Source organism: Schistocerca nitens, chromosome 2 (assembly GCF_023898315.1).
Source record: "Schistocerca nitens isolate TAMUIC-IGC-003100 chromosome 2, iqSchNite1.1, whole genome shotgun sequence".
In the NCBI taxonomy this organism is placed as follows: domain Eukaryota; kingdom Metazoa; phylum Arthropoda; class Insecta; order Orthoptera; family Acrididae; genus Schistocerca; species Schistocerca nitens.
This window is the reverse complement of record NC_064615.1, coordinates 810,277,965-810,285,139: the sequence shown is the minus strand read 5'-3', so window position 1 is coordinate 810,285,139 and position 7,175 is coordinate 810,277,965. Positions and strand designations below refer to the sequence as shown.

Here is a 7,175-nt window from a genome sequence, read left to right as displayed (position 1 = left end):
GTTCTTAATGTTTGTAGTATTGCAGAGGTCGATATGTGGCTGTGGCAAGACACAAAAAATTGAAACAAGTAAGCACTGAATGTGGTGAATTCTCTATAGTTATTTACAGAATAATGTCGACTTTATGGTATCGCTTACAGTTATTCGAAGTTGTATAACACGGAAGTTAATGAAGGAACTCTTCCAAACTCGATTTCGCTGCCTCGTTCTACTGCTCGACAGAGCGGCTCGAGAAAGCGTGCTGACCGCCTTGTGAAGTAGCCAGTGACGTCAGCAAGTAGTCCACATTCCTCGTCTCGTGGTCACCGCTGGGACGGTTGCTGTTCCCTGGCACCGATTACTGCCAGCCGTGATAGTCTAGTGGTTAGGACATTGCGTTGTGGCCGCAAGAACCCAGGTTCGAATCCTGGTCACGGCAAATGGTGTAATTTTTTTATTCCACAAAAATCTTTGTTGATCATCCTCTCATACGGATTCTTGAATATGACTGTGATTTATCTTCTTCTTAATACCGAAACATTTATCTAAATCAACGGAATAAGAGCAACAGTTTAATGATTATTTAATCGTAAACAGCACATAAAATGGAGTCCCTCGAAGGTGTTCGAAACAATAAATTTGTTTATATGGGAGCGCACGTAACGTTGGGAAAAGGCTTATTATTATTATAATATTTATAATCCATTGTAAAACTTGTCTAATGATTTCGAACTTGTTTTTAACAGAGCGTCAAAAAATTTTCCTAGTGTGTACGGTGACATTGCTATGGAAGGTCCGTCTCCATCTATGGGCCGGCTCGATTTCTATGTGAATATTTACAATAGGTGCGTTCTTGCGATCACTGAGTGTACCCCGTGTTGCCAAAGATTCACCATGTTAGTTGTGAGCTATTCCACGAAGGCACAAAGCAACAGTGAGAAAAATCTGACTAGTATTAATGACGGAAACGTCTTAGTGATATTGTAATAGTGATCAAATTTCTGGAGCCGTCATTGGAAAGTAGAAGCGATTCACACCATTTTGCTTTAGTCGCAATAAAGAGTTACCTGCTGTGGGCGGAGACTAAGAGTTATTAAACGATGCGGTGCAAGTTGCCTTAAACGAGCCACCTCGAATTTTGCCTCATCTTAGGCCTAAGTGGGCCACAATGAACAAAATTTAAGTAATAATTTTCCTTATATGTTTTCTAATAATTCGCGTTTTGTTAGTCAGTCGATTTTTTTTCCTTTATTCTGTTTCAGATGCCAGTAGAAAACTCCTAAAACTAAAAAAATATGAAATGTATTGACACTTATATAGATATGTGTAGTACAGTGTGGTTATAATTAAACTTTCGCTGTCTGAGAGCGCCCTCATGAAAAACGAGAGATCGTAAGACAATGAAACTTTGTGTAAACATTTGCAAGGAAATGAGGAAGATAAATAACGAATAAACCTTTGAATAAAACAGAATGTTAATTTCCACGTGAGAGGATAACATTTAGTGATCGCGTATCACGTTAACGTTCCACGTTACAAATGTCGGTCAATGTGGCGACCATGTGCATCCGCGACAGCCTGGAAGCTTGTACGGCCATTTCAGAATTATTGTTCACATCACTTTTCGAACGGTACACCATCGAACGTTCAGTTGTCGAGACACTGCCCGTCTACTGCTTGAAGCATTCTCAACCATGGCAACAGTGACTCCTTCAACAATTTGTGGCGCAATTGACATATAACAGGAGCCATTCCCAAATCGCCAGACAATTCGAACTTCCCAATCATGTTCTTCGAGCCCGTGTGGAAGGAGCACCTCTTCGTATTACCTTAATCCGTCAATACTCGCAAAGAGCAGTAGCACCAATGTTGTTGTTTTGATATAAGAGCGCCGGCCGGAGTGGCCGAGCGGTTCTAGGCGCTACAGTCTGGGACCGCGCGACCGCTACGATTGCAGGTTCGAATCCTGCTTCGGGCATGGATGTCTGTGATGTCCTTAGGTTAGTTAGGTTTAAGTAGTTCTAAGTTCTAGGGGACTGATGACCTGAGAAGTTAAGTCCCATAGTGCTCAGAACCATTTTTGATATAAGAGCTTTACGTGTAAAGCCCTGCGCACCTCACCCTAACCCATGTTGACCGTCAGCAATTGTATTGAATATGGATGCTTGTTTGTGTGTGTGTGTGTGTGTGTGTGTGTGTGTGTGCGTGAATTCCTAAGGGACCAAACTGCTTATGTCATTGGTCCCTAGAGGTAATGGTAGTGGAAAAGATGCACAGAACTGCCGCAACGAGTCACACGTACCAAGAGTTTTATGACACATTTATGGAGAGCTACTGATCTCGGCAGACACAAGAACAAACAAAATACGAGATGAACGCCACAAAAGATTATCAAGGATCGATATTCAAGAGCTTAGTAAAATTTTTAGAGAACATTATCGAGAAAAATCAGTTTCTGGACGAACAATGCATACAAAGGGAGATGATCAGGCACTGCTACACGAAACTGCTGCCTCACTACCAACAGGTATTAGCAGGAACATGCAATGAGGATATCAATACTTTCCGAAATACGCTCCACAAACTGGAGTTTGCGTTTAATGTGTGGCATAGCTGCGGAGGGAATCATGAATACAAAGGACACTTTGGCAGACTGTCGCCGCATGGAAAGCATGAAAGTTACAGTAGAAATGGACATTCAGGAAATTTGTACCATCTGTCGAATATATCAGGAGTAATGGTTTTAGAAACAATATGGACCAAATAATAGAGACTGAAATGGAAGAAAGTGAAATAATCACGGTCCTCGAAATTGGAAGATGTAACAACCAAAAAAATTACAAAAAAGGACCAAAAAGCGATGGATTGCACAATTCAGGAAATATTCGACATGGATAATCTGTCAGAGCTGACGAAGGAGGTGATGAAGTGAACCAAGACAGGGCTCAGATCGTGGAAGTCCGTAAGCCAGACCCACAACCCCATCAGTGAGGATACAGCCCTCCTACGCTTCGACGTTCAGAAGGCAGGGTGGAAGAACATATAAGACTTGCATCATCAGTCAGATCCAGTGTCATCAATGTTATTCAGAATGACGACATTTTAGAAGCCTTATTTGATGAAAAGGATCCTAGTACGACAAGGGAAATCCATCGAGTAATAGATGTCGTGAAAATATTCGGAATTTTGGATAGTGGAAGCAAAATTTTGGCGGTAGCAGAAACAGCGTTCAACAGGCGTAAGAAGAAACATACTTGGCCTGAGCTGTCATTAAGAAAAATTAGGATTAAGGTTGCAGTCACCGGAGAAATCGCTAATGTACACAGAGAAGTGAGATTTGGATTAATGTGTCAAGAACACATGTTAATAGGAAACTCCCTGGTAGTTCAAAAATTTGCAGCTGATATTATAATAGGGGTGGACCTACTGAGTGACTACGGCGCCTTAGTAGACTTAGGAAGACGTGTAGTTACCATGCAAAGAGAACAAAAGATGCAACTTACATTTGAGAATCACGTAATTTGGGCGCAGATACTGGAGAGCTGTTTGTGAGTGTATGTAGACCATGAATATAGGCAAAATGAGAATGAAGATGGTGATGATTCAAGACATAAATAAGAGGAAGGAGGAGGTAGTCAAGAAGGAGTGTGGGAATATCATGTGGGACAAAAGGTTCTGGTCAAGTCTTTCAGTCTGTCCAATAATCAGGAGAAACTGTGCCACAAGCTCTTTTCTGTCTATAATGGACCATTGTATATATACAGGACTGCACATACAAATGCATATGAACTGAAAACAATAAAATCCAAAAACCTGATCGGTGTGCGTAAATCTGTCAAATCAAACCCTTCGTTGAATAAGCATTCCAGATCGTTGTAGCGAAAGCGAGAACGGATCTGTGGACCGGAAATAGGAAACCATGTAGTACAATCAGTGCACGCTATACAAGAAGAACTACTCATAAAACATCAGCAGCCATCACAGAAAAGGGAATCCATAAGAATCAGTGCATAGTGGAAGTAATGGTGATAATCACAAGTACGAACAGTGTACATTACAGAGGAAGTGGTCAGTCACGAAATGCATTATACGTCTGGAATATGACAGTGTTGGATGGGTGTTGTGGGGTATGAAACACTGGGACCGTTCCTCTTGTGGAGCACAAATTTTTCTGGGGTCATTAATATTTTATAGTTGTCAGTTTATTGCAGGGGCAGTTTTGCTCTTGTTTATCCAGTCACTGCAGACCCGTGTCATAGACAACGGTTATTCGATTTATTGTTGTTCTCAGAAGTAATGTGACTCGGCACATTTGCAGACGTTTGTACGTTATATTGGCCCGATGTCACTGACTTATCCTTTCTTAATTTGAACAGCAATTGACAAACTTTTGCCGCCTACAGCAGCGCAGTGTGCTAAATTCACATAATAATCAAGATCATTGAAGATATTCTGGTTGAGGATTTTAAAACTGGCCAATACTTGAAATTAAACTCACCTTAAATTTATGTAATTCCGTTTACAAATATAATTTAATTGAACAATCTTAGACTAAATTTGATAATTTTACTTCATTAATTCCTCTGACTGATTAAGTAATTCCATCACAGAAAACATTGAGGAAAACATTTATTAACGTGTATAAGATAATAAGACACTCCACGTACTGAGCCCATGTTGCAAAGAATTGTGCAGGATCACATAGCGATGAGAAGCAGGGGCACTTGCATTGTGGCGTCTGCTGGCAGCGCAACACAACCAAAGGGGAAAGGTAGTGACATCAAAAATAGCAGGAAAGCCGGGGGCACAGCCGGGTGTCATGTGTCGCGGCCAACGTCAGCCGGTTCCAGCTGCCGTGCGTTCTACAGCGGGGCCCTGAACCTAACGAGCTAGCGCAAAGCCCAATGGAGCACTTAGAACGCACTGGCGACCAGCTGGTGTAGGACATGGCTGCTGAGGCAAACACAGGTTTGCTATGGCGGAGTGCGTTGTCGAAAGGGCGCAACTTGCAAGAGCTGTTGTGACTAGTTTTCTGGTACATTGACACACACGACCCTTCTACAGTCAGCAATTCGTAACAGAACGAGGCAGCTACAACTTGATATCCTAAATATCCGTTTCTCCTGGTGAAACTCAGTCTCGTGTAGCCAAATTGCACCGTCAAACATTTTTGTGCTAGCCAACTTCAATCAATATAACCTCTATTCGAATGCAGAGAACTTCCTGTCTGCTATTTGCCACATCTAATGGTACAGATTACCTTATCCTGTTTTCATAACAAAAGCTTTTGGCTAGTGGGTTGTCAGCCAGCTAGTCCATAAAATTCCTGTTGTGCTCGGGCGAGCACAATCATCTCTGTCAAAGCATAGCTGAAGCGAAATCAGCGACTGATACCAGTTGCATCCGCACGCACCTTGAGGACACTGATGACTGCTGTTCCGGATCACATTCTTGTGACCCAGAAACTATGATACTGGAAAACGTTAGTCATGATCAGTCGCACACGGAGGTGTCAATGTACAACACTCATCCCTCTCTGAATTTTCAAGGACGAGCAGGAGGCCCACGTGCAGTCCTCTGCCATGCCTGTCCCAGTGTAGCGAGATGCCCTTACTGCAAAGGTTCGTGAGACGGCTGCATTCGACTATTATGTGTACTCTTTCCGAATTCTGAGTACATTAAGTATCTCCCACAATGCTTGTGTATCTGTGAGCCAGTGCACAAGTCACTTTTAACGAATGTTTTTTCTATTCTAAAAAGGCAGATCAGGCCCACTTTTTTAATTGAATATTTGTAAAACAATATTCATTTTGCTTATTTACCTTGTTTTGTTACGAACTTCACGTCTCATATCACTTTACCTACGTAGTGTGTGAAAAAATGGAGAGCATTTGTAACAGTTACAATAACAGCACAGATATAATCAAGGTCGTGTTTTGATGGTATTCTTAAGATTCAACGTGTGTAGTTGGGCAGAATCAATATATATATATATATATATATATATATATATATATATATATATATATATATATATATATATATATATATATAGTATTCTTAAGATTCAACGTATGTAGTTGGGCAGAATATATATATTATATCTGTGGTGTTGTTGTAATTGTTACAAATACTCACCATTTTTTCACACACTACGTAGATAAAGTATACCCAATAGATAGGATGCACTACATACAGTACTCACAGAATTATTTAAGAAATCTGGAAACATGGATAGTCATAAGAAACTAATCTGGCGATTTATTAATAATTTTTCAATGTTTAACAAGCCTAAAGTGAAATCGTTCAGATTTGTTCTTTTTTTTTCGCGCTGATGGGAAAAAATTGCAACATCAAAAGCTAATTAATGTAGAGCAACGAAATTTTCGGAATACATTTTTCTAGGCAATATATTTAGGTGATGAACATCGCAAGATTACAGGTTAAAGTAAGTGTGACATAAGCCATTGCACATTTGAAATGATGGTACATTAATATCCAATCTTCCCAGCAGCATATTGAATGTAAGCTTGCAAATGTGCATATATTGTGCTGTACAGGTACTGGATGTCAGTTTGTGACAAGGAGTTTATGACATCTCCCTTACTTTATGAATGCATATGATTTATTTACCAGTGTGTTAATATAATTACTTATATATTTGCACCTGGAGTGGACGTAAGTAAGGGTGATGCATAACAAAGTATTTTTGTTGTGCTTATCTTATAATTTGCCTGAGTCGGGTAGCTGGTGATTCCTTCTAATTAAAACTCCAGGTCATACAATTTGCGGAGGTTTACAGCGAGCGCCACTACTGCCAGCTAAATAAAAGATTCAAAGTACTGAAGGCACTAACTACTGATAGGCATAGATAGCAAATGAAAGATTTTGATAGAGAACAACCAATGTATTTACCTCAATAGTCATAATATATATAGCAGTTCATGACAAATTTCAAAACTCCGCCATCTCTCTCTCCCCACATCCACCACTGCTGGCGGCTCACCTCCAACTGCGCAACGCTACGCGCTGTTCACAGCCAGCTGCCTAACACTACAATGGCAGACAACAATGCAAACTACCCACAGACTGCACACAGCACAGCCAGTGATTTTTCATATAGAGGTGGCGTTACCAATAAAAAAACCTAAACAGCCTACTTACATAGCCCCCATGCTCCCCACAAAAAAATTTTA

At 40.6% G+C, this 7,175-nt stretch overlaps 1 non-coding gene across 1 annotated transcript; it reads left to right on the top strand.

Moving 5' to 3' along the window:
- Window positions 1-346: 346 nt before the first annotated feature.
- Trnah-gug (transfer RNA histidin (anticodon GUG)) lies at window positions 347-418 on the top strand. The gene has a single exon. It is a non-coding gene; the product is annotated as a tRNA-His (tRNA).
- The last annotated feature ends 6,757 nt before the right edge of the window (window positions 419-7,175 follow it).